Source organism: Rhinoraja longicauda, chromosome 6, assembly GCF_053455715.1.
Source record: "Rhinoraja longicauda isolate Sanriku21f chromosome 6, sRhiLon1.1, whole genome shotgun sequence".
Taxonomy (NCBI): Eukaryota; Metazoa; Chordata; class Chondrichthyes; order Rajiformes; family Arhynchobatidae; genus Rhinoraja; species Rhinoraja longicauda.
This window is the reverse complement of record NC_135958.1, coordinates 72,800,670-72,820,416: the sequence shown is the minus strand read 5'-3', so window position 1 is coordinate 72,820,416 and position 19,747 is coordinate 72,800,670.

The following is a 19,747-nucleotide window of genomic DNA, read 5'->3' as shown; positions in this document are numbered from 1 at the left end:
TCCAATAAATAATTTGTTGTTGATGCAGTTGGTGGAGCTTCTGTCCCACAGTGCCAGAGATCTGGATTCAACCCTGGCCTCAAGTGGTCTGTCTGACGTTTGCACGTTCTCCTTATGTCTGCGTGGATTTCCTCCGGGTGCTACTGTTTCCTCCCACGTCCGAAAGAAGTGTAGGCTTGCAGGTTAGTTGGCCTCTGTAAACTGTCCTTAGTGTGCAGGGAGTGGATGCGAAAGTGGAACTAGTGTGAGTGGGTGATCGATGGCCAGTGTGGAGTCGATGGGCCGAAGGGCCTGCTCCCACGCTGTATCTTTCCATCAATTGATCAACATTAAACATAATGCTCTTGTAGTCAGAAATATCTCACGTTTTGGTGCAATATAACTCTCTTTATTAATACTGTTTTCCCAACGGACATCTCCAAGCATTTATTGGCTTTTATAATGAAAGTACATTTTGAATGGGTAAAAGAAATTGTATAAATTATGATGTTAGCAATGAAACATTGTATTAGAAGCACTGTATAATCCAAATGTAGATGCAATACATCCTTCAACTTTCTTTAAGATACATTTTGTTTTACCGATAAATAGACTGACAGTGAATAGTAATGTTTGTGCTGCTGGTGAAACTAGGTTAATTCCCGGAATGGCGGGACTGTCGTATGTTGAAAGGCTGGAGCGATTGGGCTTGTATACACTGGAATTTAGAAGGATGAGGGGGGATCTTATTGAAACATATAAGATAATTAGGGGATTGGACACATTAGAGGCAGGAAACATGTTCCCAATGTTGGGGGAGTCCAGAACAAGGGGCCACAGTTTAAGAATAAGGGGTAGGCCATTTAGAACGGAGATGAGGAAGAACTTTTTCAGTCAGAGAGTGGTGAAGGTGTGGAATTCTCTGCCTCAGAAGGCAGTGGAGGCCAGTTCGTTGGATGCTTTCAAGAGAGAGCTGGATAGAGCTCTTAAGGATAACGGAGTGAGGGGGTATGGGGAGAAGGCAGGAACGGGGTACTGATTGAGAGTGATCAGCCATGATCGCATTGAATGGCGGTGCTGGCTCGAAGGGCTGAATGGCCTACTCCTGCACCTATTGTCTATTGTCTATTGTCTATTGTCTTTAAGTGAGACTACACTGAACATATTTAGCCTGAACATTTCTTCATCAGAGTTCCTTAACCAAGATATATTGCTGTTGTAAGGAAGGATTCTTGAAGATAACATTCCATAAAGTCTTTCTTAAAACTAATCTCTAATATTTAACATTTAATTGCTTGAATTTGCAAATAGCGGAACTATTGATAGTATCACAAAATGCTGGGGTAACTCAGCAGGTCAGGCAGCATCGAGGAGAGAGGGAATGGGTGACGTTTCGGGTTGAGACCCTTCTTCAGACTGATAATGATCTTAGTATCATTTTGACCGCCGTGATTTTTACTGTGATGGCTTAATCCCTTCAGTACTACACACATAAAAATGTAACTATTAAAATTATTTCACAGTGAATAGCCATCATTAAAAATTCCACAGTAGGAAAAAAAAACTGCAGATGCTGGTTTAAATCGAAGGTAGACACAAAATGCTGGAGTAATTCAGCAGGTGAGGCAGCATCTTGGGAGAGAAGGAATGGGTGATGTTTCGGGTCGAGACCCTTCTTCAGAATTAAATTCCACAGTCATCACCATGTGGATTTGCAATGATTCCAATGGAAAAAAAGTGCAGGAGGGAAATGCTGGCTTACACCAAAAATAGACACAAATGTTGGACTAATTCACCAGATCTGGCAGCAAATCTGGAGAAAAGGAATAGGTGACGTTTTGGGTCCAAACCTGTCTTTTCTCCAGAGATGCTGCCTGACTCACTGAGTAACTCCAGCATTTTGTGTCTATCGTCATGTCAAGAGTATTTAATTGTCGTATGCATCCAAGGTGGAGTATTGAAATCCTTACTGACAGCAGAAGAACCTGCCCAAAAATGTAGCACATGCACATAAATAAAATAATCAAGAAGAAAATCCATAAATAAATAATTGTAATACCAGTGCAAAAAAAATCCCCGAATTCTACAGTGCAACCAAAGACACAGTCGTACAGAACACAAACAGGCCTTTCTGTCCAACTTGCCCATGCTGACCAAAATGCCCATCTACACTAGTCTCTGACTCTCAGTCTGAAGAAGGGACTCGACCCAAAACTTCACCTCTTCCTTTTCTCCAGAGATGCTGCCTATGCCGCTGAGGTATTCCAGCATTTGGTGTCTATTTCCAGTGGAAAAGCTTGGATGGGCAAGACTAGCAGGTTAAGCACACTACAATTAGATATTGAAGTACTCCAGCCACTGAGATGATATAACCCGTAGAGAAGGGGAAAAAAGTCAACAAATTCTACTCGAACTCCATTATTGTTATTGGTGTTGATTTATTCTTGTCACATGTACCAAGTGTGCATGTACCTGCGGTTGTGCAGGGCAGCCACGGTGGCACAGCGGTAAAGTTGCTGCCTTACAGCGTTGCAGCGCTGGAGACCCGGGTTCGATCCCGACTACGGGTGCTGTCCGTATGGAGTTTCTACATTCTCCCCATGACTGCGTGGGTTTTCTCTGAGATCTTCGATTTCGTCTCACACTCCAAAGAAGTACAGGTATGTAGGTTAATTGGCTTGGTGTGTGTGTGTGTGTGTGTGTGTGTGTGTGTGTGTGTGTGTGTGTGTGTGTAGGATAGTGTTGAGGTGCAGAGAACGCTAGTTGGCATGGACTCGGTGGGCCGAAGGGCCTGTTTCAGGTCAAGTCAAGTATATTTGTCATATACACATACACGATGTGCAGTGAAATGAAAGTGGCAATGCCTGCGGATTGTGCAAAAAAATGACAATTACAGCATAAAAATTAAAATTAATACAGAAAAAAAAATGTAGTCCCTGGAGATATAATAGTTAACAGTCCTGATGGCCTGTGGGAAGAAACTCGGTCTCATCCTCTCCGTTTTCACAGCATGACAGCGGAGGCGTTTGCCTGACCGTAGAAGCTGGAACAGTGCGTTGCTGGGGTGGCAGGGGTCCCTCATAATCTTGCTTGCTCTCGATCTACACCTCCTGATGTATAGGTCCTGCAGGGGGGCGAGTGTAGTTCCCATGGTGCGTTCTGCCGAACGCACTACTCTTTGCAGGGCCTTCCTGTCCTGAGCAGAGCTGTTCCCAAACCAGATTGAGATGTTGCCGGACAGGATGCTCTCTACAGCCCCAGAGTAGAAGCATTGAAGGATCCTCAGAGACACTCTGAACTTCCTCAGCTGTCTGAGGTGGTAAAGGCGCTGCCTTGCCTTACCCACTAAAATAAACTAAAATACAGTGGGATTTTTGCATGCTATCCAGTCAAATCATGCTGTATTTGATTGAAATCACGCCATCCACAAGTGTAACAGGTAATACAAAGAGAAAAATAATCAGAGTGCTGAATATAGTGTTGCAGCATTAGAGAGTTCCAGCTACAGAGAATGCATGGAACTGAAAAAGTGTAGAGCCCCAATGAGATAGGTTGGAAGATTGGGACTACACCCTTAGATTATGGGAGGTCCATTCAGTATTCTAATAACAAAAAGGAGGAAGTTGTGCTTGAATCTGCTTGTATGTGCTTTGAAACTTTTATATCTTCTGTTATTTAAGGTTGCAACACTGAAGACACTACATCACATTTAAATGTTATGAAATGCTAATTATTTTAACTATGCAGCAAAATGTTATGCTCTCATATTCTTGAGATTCACAATTTTACATAATTATTTCAGACCCCCAGTGTTCAACATTCAAGCGCACAGTCCTAAACTACAAATAAAACAGGGCCAAACACATCTCAAGCCCAGACACACACGTCAAGTGCAAATATGTCACAGGAATGCACAAGACATTGCCTGGTGTGGTTGGCATGCTAAATGAAATAAAACTCGCTCGGCTTCCAGCAATTGGACAACTGAGGAGTTCCTTAATGTTGTTGGGACTTCCACATGGAATTGTATGCTCCACACCTTCTTTCCCTTTCATCACACGAGGATCTTTATGAACTAGTACATAACCAAGAGGCCAATTCAATGGTGCCACGTCTCCCATTGCACATTCATCAATGTATTGTGGTACTATTTCAAACTTAATTTTCTCATAAATACAAGCTATCAGAGTATTTATTTCCATTAAATGACACAACGTGCTGTAATAACCTAATGGCTAAGACAACATCTCTGGAGAAATGGATAAATTAAGATTCTTCATACTGATGATTTGTAAACCAGCATCTGTGGTTCCATATTTCTGCACTTATTTCCAATTTATATACAACCTCAGTGCCTATTGCAGCTGAATTTTTATTTGCAGCATCCAATGTTTTCTATTTAACAAAAACCGTATAGAGTATGGTGGCACTGTGGCGCAGCGGTAGAGTTGCTGCCTTACAGCGCCAAAGACCCGGGTTCGATCCTGACTACGGGCGCCGTCTGTACGGAGTTTGTACGTTCTCCCCGTGACCTGCGTGGGTTTTCTCCGAGATCTTCGGTTTCTTCCCACACTCCAAAGACCTACAGGTTTGTAGGTTAATTGGCTTGATATAAATGTAAATTGTCCCGTGTGTGTGTAGGATAGTGTTAATGCATGGGGATCGCTGGTCGGTGCGGACTCGGTGGGCTGAAGGGCCTGTTTCCGAGCTGTATCTCTAAACGAAATAAAACTAAATTATAATTTGGTAAATCTGCACAGGAGAGACAGCCTTGGGGTTAATATTCACCAAGTATGAATTCCATGGATGATTCCTACATTATTTGCAGTCTGTCGATTACGTAGGTGAAGGCACATTGGATTGGCAAAGTCGGTTCAATACACTCCAACAGAACATTCCTTCCAATGCTAAAACATTCTGTTTTGGGACAGGTACAGTGAAAGGCTTTGTATTGCATGCTATCCAATCAAGTGAGAATATATGATAGAAGGTAGACACAAAATGCTGGAGTAACTCAGCGGGTCAGGCAGCATCTCGGGAGAGAAGGAATGGGTGATGTTTCGGGTCGAGGCCCTTCTTCAGAATATACAATACATAGGCGATCGATCTCCCATTACCAAACACTTTAACTCCCCCTCCCATTCCCACACTGACCTCTATGTCCTGGGCCTCCTCCACTGTCAGCGTGAGGCCCAATGCAAATTGGAGGAAAAGCGCCTCATATTTCGCTTGGGCAGCTTACAACCCAGTGGCCTGGATGTTGATTTCTCCAACTTCAAGTAACCCTTGCTTTCCATCTCTCTGTCCACCCCCCACCCTAGTTCTCCGACTAGTTTCACTGTCCTCCTGATTAATTTTACTGATTGTGTGCCCCCTTCTCACCTTCCCCTCAGCTTAACAATGAACCATTCTGCATTTCCTTGATCACCATCTGCTTGGAGCTGACGTTTTCACACTTTACCCTTCCATATCTCTGGACTCCTTCTCCCCTGACTTACAGTCTGCATCTTTGGAGAAAAGGGATAGACTGAAGAAGGGTCTCGACCCGAAACTTCACCCATTCCTTCTCTTCAGAGATGCTGCCTGTCCCACTGAGTTACTCCACCATTTTGAGTCTACATTCGGTGAATAACCAGCATCTGCAGTTCCTCCCTACACATAAGTATAATTAATTGATTAATAGTCCTTAAATAGACTGACAATTCAATAAATTCACAATAGACAATTGGTGCAGGAGTAGGCCATTCGGCCCTTTGAGCCAACACCGCCATTCAATGTGATCATGGCTGATCATTCTCAATCAGTACCCCGTTCCTGCCTTCTCCCCATACCCCCTGACTCCTTAAGAGCTCTATCTAGCTCTCTCTTGAATGCATTCAGAGAATTGGCCTCCACTGCCTTCTGAGGCAGAGAATTCCACAAATTCACAACTCTCTGACTGAGGGGCAGTGAAAGACTTTGTATTGCATGCTATTCAATCAGGTCAGATAATACTATAAATATAATTGGTTGATTAATTGATACCTTATTATCACATGGGACATGTCACAGTGAAATTCTTTGTTTTGCAAACCACACACAAGGTATGCAAAGAGTGGCCACGAACAGGGCACCCACAAAGCCAAACCTAGCCTCCTAACTCAAGTACAATCGAGCAGAGTGCAGGATACATTTGATGGACGCGGAATGCTGGAGTAACTCGGCGGCATCTCTGGAGAGAAGGAACGGGTGACGTTTCTGGTCGAGTCCCCTCTTCAGACCAGAATATATTTCTCGGCATTGGAGCGTAACTCCACCGGATTGCGGGGTTTAAAAATAAAATAAAAATCCTATTGCTGCCTGGTGTTGACTTATCATTTCAAATGCAGCACGAAAGTTGGCGCTCAACGAAGTCTGAGAGTTTGCAACGAATCGAATTGTTTAACATAAGAAAATAACTGCAGATGCTGGTACAAATCGAAGGTATTTATTCACAAAATGCTGGAGTAACTCAGCAGGTCAGGCAGCATCTCGGGAGAGAAGGAATGGGTGACGTTTAGGGTCGAGACCCTTCTTCAGACTGAATTGTTTAACGTTGGCTGCCGTTGTGGCGACTTTGCTCGGAACACCAATTAACACGGTTTAAACTCCAGAGGGAGAGAGAGAGAGAGGGAGGAGGGGGAGAGAGGGAGGAGGGAGAGAGAGGGAGGAGGGAGAGAGAGAGAGGAGAGAGGAGGGAGAGAGGAGGGGGAGAGAGAGGAGGGGGAGAGAGAGGAGGGGGAGAGAGAGGAGAGGGAGAGAGAGGAGAGGAGAGGGAGAGAGAGGAGAGAGAGGAGGGGGAGAGAGAGGAGGGGGAGAGAGAGGAGGGGAGAGAGAGGGGGGGAGAGAGAGGAGGGGGAGAGAGAGGAGGGGGAGAGAGGAGGGGGGAGAGAGGAGGGGAGAGAGAGGAGGGGAGAGAGAGGAGGGGAGAGAGAGGAGGGGAGAGAGAGGAGGGGAGAGAGAGGAGGGGAGAGAGAGGAGGGGAGAGAGAGGAGGGGAGGGAGAGGAGGGGAGGGAGAGGAGGGGAGGGAGAGGAGGGGAGGGAGAGGAGGGGAGGGAGAGGAGGGAGGGAGAGGAGGGAGGGAGAGGGAGGAGGGAGAGAGAGAGGAGGGAGAGAGAGAGGAGGGAGAGAGAGAGGAGGGAGAGAGAGAGGGGGAGAGAGAGAGAGGAGGGAGGGAGAGAGGAGGGAGAGGGAAAGAGGAGGGGAGAGAGAGGAGGGAGGGTGATATGGTGCAAGGAACAGACTCTGTTTCCCCCCCCTGTTTTACTCTTGTACAATGCTAGACAGTAAATAAACCCACTGCTTGTATTGCAGTCGCTTATATAACACTATCCTTGAGTGTAAACCTTGCGTTGTACGTGGGTTTGTTTCACTGACAACTGCACATCAAACCGCCCTGTAAAACATTTGTGCCCAAATAGTTTAGATCTTCCCCTTGCGCGCAGGTTTTTGAATCTCCGCCGCGGGTTGTTTTCGAGATGTCCCGGCGTGAGTTCACGGAAAATAAAATCCAGCAATAACCAGCACAGTAAAATTAAGAAGTCCCTTTATAACCGTCAGACCGTCACGCTGCCCAGCATAAACCCCTTTTTTTAAAACGCTGTTGGAAACGACTTCGGAATTCTCGTCGTTCCCTCTGACATTGAACCGAGGTCTTCAAAAGTGTATTTCACCACCAAAATGAGTTTTTTAAAAATCCAATGTACACGTGCAAAGATAGCTGTTGCCTGCTGAATTCAGAGTCGAGTCATTCTTCGCAAATAAATTGGACACGAAAGAGATTAAGCTGCAAAATAACCCTCCTACATTTTACTGGTAGTTTGTATATGTATATGTGTGTGTGTGTGTGTGTGTGTGTGTGTGTGTGTGTGTCAGAGTTTTTATATCATATATATATATATTTGTGTGTGTCAGAGTTTTTATATCATATATATATAGACTTTTGAACCGTCTATATATATGTATGTGTCTATATATATATATGTGTATATATATATATATGTATATATATATATATATATATATATATATATATATGTATATATATATATATGTATATATATATGTATATATATATGTGTGTGTGTGTCAGAGTTTTTATATCATATATATATTTATGTATATATATAATATATAAAATCTCTGAGACTTTTGAACCGTAATGTTGACCTTCGTGACTGAGGACGCCTAAGGGAACTTAGAAGAAGAACTAAAGAAATGTACGTTCATTATTTTCATTAATGGAATAACAAATCGAGCCGATGAATAAGAAACGAACATACGGAATAAACCGAAGACAGACACAAAAAAGCTGGACTAACTCAGCAGGTCAGGCAGCATCTCTGGAGAAAAGGAATAGGTGACATTTCGTGGTCGAGACCCTTCTTCAGACTGAGAGCCGGGGGGGAGAGGGACACGAGAGATATAGACGGTGGTGTAGGGAGATATGGAAAGGAACTGCCGATGCTGGTTTACACCGAAGATAGACATGGAGTGCTGGAGTAACTCAGCGGGACAGGCAGCATCTCTGGAGAGAAGGGTTTCAGGTCGAGACCCTTCGTCAGTCCATTCCTTTTCTCCAGAGATACTGCCTGTCCCGCTGAGTTACTCTGGCGTTTTTGTGTCTATCTTCCATACAAAATAAACTTGCGACTCGGTGGGGGGAGGGTGGGGTAGGGAGGGGGTGAACAAAGCAGCAAAATGGGTTCGTATGTATCTTGATTTAAACGGGTGTTGCAACATAGAATTCCAGGTCCATTTCAGCGGGAGTGCTGACATAACGTAAATAAACATGGTCACAAGCAACAGAAGACACGATTTCCCCAGCAAAACACAAGACGCGTGCTTTGAAATGAATCTGCCCAGCAGCATCTGCAAGCGATTACAATTTAGAAACCTTCAATTACTCCAGGTACTTGAAACCACACGCGCTGCCCATATTACACCCAGGAATTATATTTCCACAACTTTGGAAAACAAAATAAATATTCCCGATTGCATAACAGTTTTGCTGTAACTTGGTGCAAATGGCGAGTGCGTGCTTTTGCAAAATCAGAATGCATTTTTTTTTTTTAATAAGTAGATTTTCGAGGCAAGTCCTGGAGATCCTGTCACTTGTAGCTGGGGAGCGTTGACTTTGCTTTGAGATGTCATTGGTATATCTGGTTTGTACACGACTTGATACCGGGAGTTGGGCAACTTACACGTGTAGGAAGGAACTGCAGATGCTGATTTACACCGAAGACAGACACAAAATGCTGGAGTAACTCAGCTGGTCAGGCAACGTCTCTGCATAGAAGGAATGGGCGACGTTTCGGGTCGAGACCCCGGTCCAAATTCCAGGCAATTTATAATTAGCTCCAAACTTACGCTGTCCTTACGGCCGCGGTTTTGTGTTCATCTTTAAGTCAGTTTACAAAATATAAATGCCGAGGGCAAAATTACCATTTATCATTCGAGGGATTATCGCCAAATCTAGATTTGGGGGGAAATATTATCTCAACAGGGTATATACATACATGAGGAACTCTTAAACAATTACCCCGCCCTGGATAGTTCGGAAAACATCTTGACACAATTATACACAACTGATAAACGTCACATTTAAAACAACCTGCAAACAAAAGTCCGCAGTTTTGATTGCTCATTGGACATTTGCTTCTTGTGTCTCAATTATTACGCCGTCGTCTGAACTAATTCTGATGTCAAACGTAAACATTCAGGTGGGTTTTAGGTTTCGCCTCAAACTGCATCTTCAAACAGCGTGAAGATGCGAAAACGCGAATGTACAGGAACGCACATCACAGTCGGCTCAAAACACAGCTGCAGACTGAACAACAAAATGGTTTTGTTTCCCCCACTTCAATAAATAACTTTTATTTCAACCTGAAGCGTGTTATTTGGTGTTTCATGTGCGAGTTTGATTTATTTCAGAAATCGATTAAATTTTAAACGACGAGCTTTTTCTGCCTTAACAGAGGGTTTTTTCTTTCTCTCTCTCTCTCTCTCTCTCTCTCTCTCTCTCTCTCTCTCTCTCTCTCTCTCTCTCTATCTATCTGTCTGTCTCTCTATCTATCTGTCTGTCTCTCTCTCGCTATCTGTCTGTCTCTCTCTCTCTCTCTCGCACTCGCTCTCTATCGCTCTCTCTCTCACCCTCTCTCTCTCTCTCTCTCTCTCTCTCTCTGACCCTCTCTGACCTTTGGACTGCATTCTAAACTCAGACCTCGATTCTGTTTGGTTCTCCCTCGGTTTAATACGATATCATTGATTGAAACCTACCTCATAACAATGATCCCTTTGTGAGAACGTTAACAGTGACTGGACAGTTTTCAAAACTCACAAGGTGATTCTACCAATTCGTCCCAGGTAGCTCTGTACACTGTTTTAAGAACAAATCTACAGCCCAACAAGTTAATTAAATCATTCTCTGATAACATTTCAAAGATGGTCTTTGGAGAAAAAAAAATTGCTTGTAACGTAGTGTATTGAATATATTTAATAACTTAAAATAGAACTATGGTGTTGATGTGGCTTGGACTGAGTTCTATCTTGTTGAGAATCCAAGTGCAGCCAAATCAAACAAACGCCAGCATGTAACCTTGTCCAGTTATTAATTATATAATTTGTTATAGTTATATCGGATATTATCAAAGCCGAGATGACTGGACGACCGAGCAGTTAAAGAAATCTGCCCCATGTTGACCAATACCCTCTGACACTCTATGAGAGCCAACACTGAGAGAAATGACGATGTAATGAGATAAAATCAATATTGATTTGGTAGGAAATGTTTTTGATATCATGCAATATTTTTTTCTGTGAGTTAAAGATCTGGTATTTCAGAAAGAAGGATGCATAATATTTCAAATCATTTTTTTAGTAGATTAAAAATGCCCTAAAGATGCTGTCAGAGTAAATGAAATTGAAATGAGAAGGGGGGTTTTGTGGAGGTTGAGATAATGGGACTATATTTACTGCACATAAAACACACACACAATCTCTTCAATATCTCCCAGTAGTTTACCATCAAATGTCACCAGTTGAAAGGACTTGCGCAAGGGATCGCTGAGCTCAACAAAACCAGGTGAGAAGTGTAGGAAGGAACTGCAGATACTGGTTTAAACCGAAGATAGACACAAAAACCTGGAGTAACTCAGCGGGACAGGCAGCATCTCTGGAGAGAAGGAATCGGGTGACTGAAGTTACGGGTCCAGACCCTTCTTCAGGCTGAAAGTCACGGGGAACAAGAGATATGGAACAATGAATGAAAGATATGCAGCAAAACAAAATAGCGATGGGAAAGGAAAGAGGCCATTGTTAGGTGTTTGTTGGGTGAGAGCGTAAAGGGGAAAGAGAAACGAGAGATATAGACGCTCTCACCCAACAAACAACTGACAATGTGTACGAATGAACTGCAGATGCTGGTTTAAGCCGAAGAAAGACACAACATAAAAGCTGGTGTGACTCAGCGGGACAGGCAGCAGCTTAGGAGAGAAGGAATGGGCGACGTTTCTGGTGTGAAAAAGGATCGCGACCCCAAACGTCACCGATTCCTTCTCGCCAGAGATGCTACCTGTCCCGCTGAGTTAAACAACTAACAACAGCTTGTTTCATAAAAACATAGAAAAATAGGTGCAGGAGTAGGCCATTCGGCTCTTCGAGCCAGCACCACCATTCAATATGATCATTGCTGATCATCTAAAATCAGTTCCTGCTTTTTTCCCCTTATCCCTTGATTCCGTTAGCCCTAACTCTCTCTTGAAAACATCCATTGAATTGGCCTCCACTGCCTTCTGTGGCAGAGAATTCCACAGATTCACAACTCTCTGGGTGAAGAGGTTTCGTCTCACTCCTAAATGGCACTACCCCTTATTCTTAAACTGTGACCCCTAGTTCTGGACTTCCCCAACATCAGGAACATTTTTCCTGCATCTAGCCTGTCCAATCCTTTAAGAATGTTATATGTTTCTATAAGATCCCCTCTCATCCTTCTAAATTCCAGTGAATTCAAGCCCAGTCGACCCATTCTTTCATCATATGTCAGTTCCGCCATCCCGGGAATTAACCTGGTGAACCTACGCTGCATTCCCTCAATAGCAATAATGTTCTTCCTCCAATTAAGAGACCAAAATTGCCCACAATACTCCAGGTGTAGTCTCACCAGGGCCCTGTACAACTGCAGTAGGACCTCCTTGCTCCTAAACTCAAATCCTCTTGCAATGAAGGCCAACATGCCATTAGCTTTCTTCACTGCCTGCTGTACCTGCTTGCTTACTTTCAGTGTCTAAGAAAATAACTGCAGATGCTGGTACAAATCGATTTAAAATTCCTTCTCTCCCGAGATGCTTCCTGACCTGCTGAGTTACTCCAGCATTTTGTGAATAAATACTTTCAGTGTCCGATGTACAAGCACACCCAGTCTCGTTGCACCTCCCCTTTTCCTAATCTGACATAATTCAGATAATAGAAGGTAGACCCAAAATGCTGGAGTAACTCAGCGGGACAGGAAGTATCTCTGGAGAGAAGGAATGTGTGATGTTTCAGTTCGAGACCCTTCTTCAGACTGATTATCATTCAGATAATAATCTGCCTTTGTGTTCTTGCCACCAAAGTGGATAACCTCATATTTATCCACTTTATACTGCATCTGCCATGCATCTGCCCACCCACCCAACCTGTCCAAGTCACCCTGCAGCGTCATGGCATCCTCGTCGCAGCTCACACTGCCACCCAGCTTTGTGTCATCCGCAAACTTGGAGATGTCACATTTAATCCCCTCATCTAAATCGTTAATATATATTGTAAATAACTGGGGTCCCAGCACCGAGCCTTGCGGCACCCCACTAGTCACTGTCTGCCATTCTGAAAAGAACCTATTCTTTCCTACTCTTTGCTTCCTGTCTGCCAACCAGTTCTCTATCCATGTCAATACCCTACCCCCAATACCATGTGCTCTAATTTTGCACACTAATCTCTTGTGTGGGACCTTGGCAAAGGCTTTTTGAACGTCCAGATACACCACATCCACTGGCTCCCCCTTATCCATTCTACTTGTTACATCCTCAAAAAATTCCAGACGATTAGTCAAGCATGATTTCCCCTTCATAAATCCATGCTGACTTTGACCGATCCTGTCACTGCTTTCCAAATGCACTGCTAGAACATCTTTAATAATGGACTCCAGCATCTTCCCCACTACTGATGCAAGGCTAACTGGTCTCCAATTCCCTGTTTTCTCTCTCCCTCCTTTCTTAAAAAGTGGGGTTACATTGGCTACCCTCCAGTCCACAGGAACTGATCCAGAGTCGAGAGAACATTGGAAAATGATGACCACCTCCTTGAGTACTCTGGGATGCAGACCACCAGGCCCTGGGGATTTATCTGCCTTCAGTCCCAACAGTTTACCTAACACCATTTCCTGACTAATGTGGATTCCCTTCAGTTCCTCCATCCCACTAGATCCTCGGTCCCCTAGTATTTCTGGGAGATTGTTTGTGTTTTCCTTAGTGAAGACAGGACCAAAGTACTCGTTTAACTGTTCTGCCATTTCCTTGTTTCCCATTATAAATTCACCTGTCTCTGATCGTAAGGGACCTACATTTGTCTTCACTAATCTTTTCCTTTATCATCGTCACTTTCTTGGCATATCTTTCATTCGTTGTTTCTTTTTAAATCTCTCTACATCATCGTTTATATCTCTCGTCTCCCTTTCCCGTGACTTTCAGTCTGAGGGGAGGGGAGGGGGGGGGGGGGGGGTTCGTTCCGAAACGTCACCATTTCCTTCTCTTCTCTTCTCCAGAGGTGCTGCCTGCCCCTCTCCAGCTGAGCTTCTCCAGCCTTTTGTGTCTATCTTCGGAATGAACCAGACGTCGCTGACGGTCGGTAGACAATAGACAGTCAATAGACAATAGACAATAGGTGCAGGAGGAGGCCATTCGGCTCTTCGAGCCAGCACCGCCATTCAATGTGATCATGGCTGATCATTCTCAATCAGTACCCCGTTCCTGCCTTCTCCCCATACCCCCCTGACTCCGCTATCCTTAAGAGCTCTATCTAGCTCTCTCTTGAATGCATTCGGAGAATTGGCCTCCACTGCCTTCTGAGGCAGAGAATTCCACAGATTCACCACTCTCTGACTGAAAAAGTTTTTCCTCATCTCCGTTTAAATGGCCTACCCCTTATTCTTAAACTGTGGCCCCTGGTTCTGGACGCCCCCAACATTGGGAACATGTTTCCTGCCTCTAACGTGTCCAACCCCTTAATAATCTTATACGTTTCGATAAGATCTCCTCTCATCCTTCTAAATTCCATCGTATACAATGCAACAGGTTTCCTCTCGCTGGCGGCACCAATCAAGGTGTAAATGTTGACAATCAGTATTTTAAAAAATACACACGCCCCCTGCCCAAGTGCTTTAATGTAACTTATTTTACCATATGCCTTGTGGTAGTGAAACAACAACGTTATCCGTCAATTGCATTGGCAATGCACAACATTTCAACGCTCTTGCATTGTTGTGAAATTCTTAATTTCCCCCCCCCCCCCGCCTCTGCCCACGAAATATCACCCTTTAGTGCAACACTTTATCGTTGGGGCGTTGCAGTGTTTTTAGATTAAACCACACACGGTGAAACTTGACCTGTGGGAAGGAACTGCAGATACTGGTTTACACCGAAGGTGGACGCAAAATGCTGGGAGTAACTCATCGGATCAGGCAGCATCTCTGGAGAAACAGGAATAGGTGACGTTTCGGGTCGAGACCCTTCTTCAGCATCTCTGGAGGAACAGGAATAGGTGGCGTTTAACTCGATAGGTGTCACCTGACAGTGGGTCTCAAGCAAGCAGCCACTGTGTGGAAGGCTGCGAATATCGTTCAGACAACAGTGAATAATTAATCGCAGCGAATTAAATCCACCGATTCTTTGCATCAAATCTGAGTTAATGGCATCTTTTAGTGATGGGAGTGCTTTAATGGGGTGGCCGATTTGGCTCTAGATGCATTTATTTCGTTTATGTTCTATTATAAAGATAACGGAATAGTTATTATAAGAAAATAACTGCAGACACTGGTACAAATCGAAGGTATTTATTCACAAAATGCTGGAGTCTGAGTCTGAGGAAGGGTCTCGACCCGAAACGTCACCCATTCCTTCTCTCCCGAGATGCTGCCTGACCTGCTGAGTTACTCCAGCATTTTGTGAATAAATACCACGGAATAGTTATTTACCTGCTGGCATTTCCTGAACGACAGCACGATAAAACATCGGTTATCTTTCCAACTCGTATTAGTCCATTGTTCACCATTGTGCTATCAGGACCACAGCCTGTTGAGGTGATTGTGTTTGGGTGCATCACCAAGCAAGGGTTCAGCACATTTTACACAAAAGTATAAAGGATGAGAGATATTTTGTTTTGTTTCTGGAATGATATAATTACCATTCCCATCCACCCATTCAATAAACGCACTGATTGATTGTGATTTTGTTCGGGTTTTTTTGTTTGCAAAACTGGCACCATCCGATCGAAGAAAATGGTACCACCGATTTGAAACCCGTGTAAACCCTTGTGACCTTCGCTCCGAAGACATGGTGTTGTACACGGATAACAAAAGTAAAACTGCGCCGATATTTATTGCAAAGTCGACGTTAAGAATTTCTGTAAATTTAAAAAAAAACACTGTAAAATCCGTCTCGGGAGGAATTTCAGACAAAACTCTAAAATGAGAGTGTTCTAACAGGAATAACGAAAATGTTATTCGCCGAATCAGGGGGTTTGTAGTCAATTAAATTTTACATAAGCATCCTTGTGATCTTTTATCCATGTTATTTAGGATTCATTAAAAAAAATAACCCCATAAAATTAAATCATATGGCAGACGGAAAAGCAAAACCTTGTTTCCCGCAGTTTAGGACACCATTTCTGATTATGTTATGCGAGTTAAAATGCAAGCTGGAATAACTCAAATTCTTGCTCAGTCGTCTAACAGTTGTATCTAGCAGGACTTCGATGAAGTATACTGACCTCCCCCTCACTTATAAGCAACATAACTGCTTTCTGTGAAACCAGCTTCGATTGGTCAGTAAATTGTCAGTATATCAGTTTTAACGTGTTATTTTATACAATTCTGTTGCATTTTGCGAATGGGTTTAAATGCGAAAGTATTTAAATATTGATTGATACTGATTTTTTAAAAACCCGTTCTACCAATCAAAATAAATTAAATTGGTTTGTACAACCTCAGAACCGCCCTAATATTGTTTCATCGACCCTAAAATAATTATTTGGCTGAACATATATTTCTGGACTTGCATTTAACGAACTGTAAGAACGAATTAACAGCGAAGCATATCGGAACTTTGTGTTTCTGTGAGATTAATTCAAAGTATAACTTCCCCGACCAAGTCAAGGGGAGCCGGTTTCGCCTCTTTACAAACAGAACGACAAGATACGTTTCAAATCATATGATTTCAACTTTCTTCGCATGCTGGACAAAAATATGCTTTTTGTTTTTGTTAACTCATTACCCGCTCCCCTCTTCCCAAACCCTCTTCCCAAACACCACTCTACAATTTAAAAAAAAGTCAAAGTACGTATTTCCCGTGGAGATTTAAACAAAAAAAGTCAATGATGTTCTTTTTGTGTGTGTGTGCTCGCTTCTCTTGTTCAACCAATTTAAAATAAAATGGAAATATCCTACTACACTCACACAAAAAAAGAAGTGTGCTCACGTTTTTGTTTTAAGAGCCAGTCCAGCAAACGAATGAAGCATATCTTTGGGGGGAGGTGCGCTCCTGATGTTGCGATTCTTGGAGGGGCATCGGTTGACATAACCTTCCTCGCTGGCTGCTGGGGAGAAGGTTTTTTGCTCAGGGTTTTTCGGGACCGTGGCGCCACCTCTGGTCCCGATAAATTATTACAACTCCGGAGCGCCCTGCATTCGCCAGTTCTGTTGACACGCCGCTTTCTTCAGCAACAGATAAACAACAGTCGTCAATGAGACCATTAAGGCGATCTGACATTGTTCCCACTTCGATGGGGGCAGGCATTTGCTCGGCGCTCTTGTTAATCGAACTAAATTCGTTCCCACAAACCCCCGGCTGGCAATTATAAAACGGAGTTATTTTTTTGTGCATCGATCCTTCGAAATAAACATTATACAATGTGTACTCCAGCATTTTGTGAATAAATACCTTCGATTTGTACCAGCATCTGCTGTTATTTTCTTATTACAATGAGGTTTGCAAATCATTTATTATCACAACTCAACTGTATTAACGTGCCAACTGTGCTTAATCCCTGAAAGGGTGGCTATTTGGGGAGATTTTAATATACTTTTTTGTTGGCGCCGTTTAAAGAATATTGGGTTATTCCTGAAGTGACATTTGGCACAATCCGAAATCGAACTCAAATCCATTCCAACTGGAAAATAAAAGAGACGCGAGAAGAGCGTCGATGATTTTTTTTGTTTTTGTTCTTTCTTCAAAAGAGAAAAGCTATTGACAAGAACTTCCGAGAGCGAAACTGCGCCGGATGCATTTCTTGAATAATTGAACGTGTTCAACTATTCTTATCACGGAGAGCCAGCGGGAAAAAAAAGTTGTTGCCGAGAAAGCGTTCAATCACAGCATCCAAAGAACCATTAAAGTCATTATTAACGTGTCCTGAATAATAACAACTCGCATTAAAGTGGCTAATTTATTTAGATCGGTGAAAAGTGCAATTAAAATCCCAAGGAAAAGTCGCCGAGTTAATCAGGACTTTCTTCGCGTCTGCAATAACTAAACTATATATATATAAACAATGTGAATGAAACATCTCCTTTTAACCATTACACCTCAAAAACAGTTGCAAATCATGTCACTTTCGATGTTGACATGATTTGCAACTGTTTTTGAGGTGTAATGGTTAAAAGGAGATGTTTCATTCACATTTTTTATTGGGTCGTTCTCAAATGTTATTCTAATTGAGTTCAATTGATGGAGCGTTGTATTAAGGTTCTTGTGAGTCAAATATATATATATATTATGTGTGTGTGTGTGTGTGAGGAAATGGCAATAGACTCCTAATTAAAATTTCACCCACCGAAGGCCAGCATTCGCAAGGAAAACGTGGATTATTTTTTGCATTAAAACCCTCACTGAAGGATTCACACCCCAAAACCCAAAAGTATTTGGATCCTTCGGGGGGTCAAACGTGTGTGTAGCCCCATCGGTTTCCACGGGATAACCTCACAGGGTCCGAAGCAGAACTGATTATTTTCCACCGATCAGAGAACGTGGTCCCAGATATGGAGAGCCGATATTTGGCGCATCGTTTGACTTCGCCCGGAGAAAGTGCCCTTTTTGTTTACTCGCTTGTGGTCGCTATTTTTGCACCGAGATGTGACCGTCGGGGATGTTTAGCCGGGTCGAGGCGCACCACAGGCGGAATCAGGACGGGGGTCGAATGGGACTTTCAAGAAAAAACTAAAACCACAGAAAAAGAACGACTCAAAACTGCCTTTCTAGTTGTCCGCACTGGTTTCCACAGATGTATGAACCTCGCATCCACGCCGGGACCACCCACCCCCCATAAACTAACAAGAACATTCGCTAATAATGTCCAATAATCACTTCAGATGGCACCGATCATCATTCAATTAAAACTCATCACTATCTAATTCCTTTTGTCGTTTACATTGTATTCAGCTTGATTCCACTGCATTGGTTTACACCGTATAATAAACTCCAACTATCTCTGACAGTCTTCGGTTTCCCGCACGGAACGGGAAGGATGGGCATTTCATTTGAGTTTTTTATTAACTAGGAGGATGATGGTTTTACTTTGAGCTGAGCCTGTCTTTCTGAGCTTGTCTGATAAGCGCGCTGCCACTAAGGACGCAGCGCTCAATTAGGACTGCAATCTGCCCGGGATTAATTTGTACGCAACCTACATACATACATTGCACCTACATACAAACAACGCCAAGCCAACTAGTCGCCAGGGCCGGCTATCGCCACGGCGGACAAGGACACCACCTGATTTATGGGGGGATTGGAGGAATCTGATGAGAATCGTGGCGTTTGGCCGCTTGTGGGGGAAGAAAGGTAGTCTACATTTGACACTACGAGCCGACACGGTTTTAAAGTGGAGTTGTAAAGAAATCGGATTCGGAGGAAGAGCTGGGGGGGGGGGGGGGATAGGAGAGGAGAGAGAGAGAGAGAGAGAGAGAGAGGAGAGAGAGAGAGAGAGAGAGAGAGAGAGAGAGAGAGAGAGAGAGGAGGAGAGGAGAGAGAGAGAGGAGGAGGAGGAGAGAGAGAGGAGAGATGAGGAGAGAGAGAGAGAGAGAGAGAGAGAGGAGAGAGAGAGAGAGATGAGGAATGAGAGAGGGGGGAGGAGAGAGGAGATGAGGAGAGACGAAAGGCGCCCGTCTCCACACAAAAGCGCAAAAAAACTCTCTCGAATAAAACCTGCAACTTTCGTCCCGAGGATCAGAGGAGAGAATTCTCTCGGCTATTTCCTGTTTACAGAGTTCTCTCAAACGGGACAGACTAATCTTAATATGTGATGAATGGGCGACAATAATGGCCAAAGTGGGAACAACACCGCCGCTCAAACTACCGGGATCTTGTCTGTCGCCTGATCTAATTACATCACGTTGGACCCGACCTTACATTTCCCAGCTGAGACCAAAAACTTTTCCTCCCTCCCTCCCTCCCTCTCGCCTCCTCCCTCCCCCCCCCCCCCCCCCCCTCCCTCGTCCCGCGACTT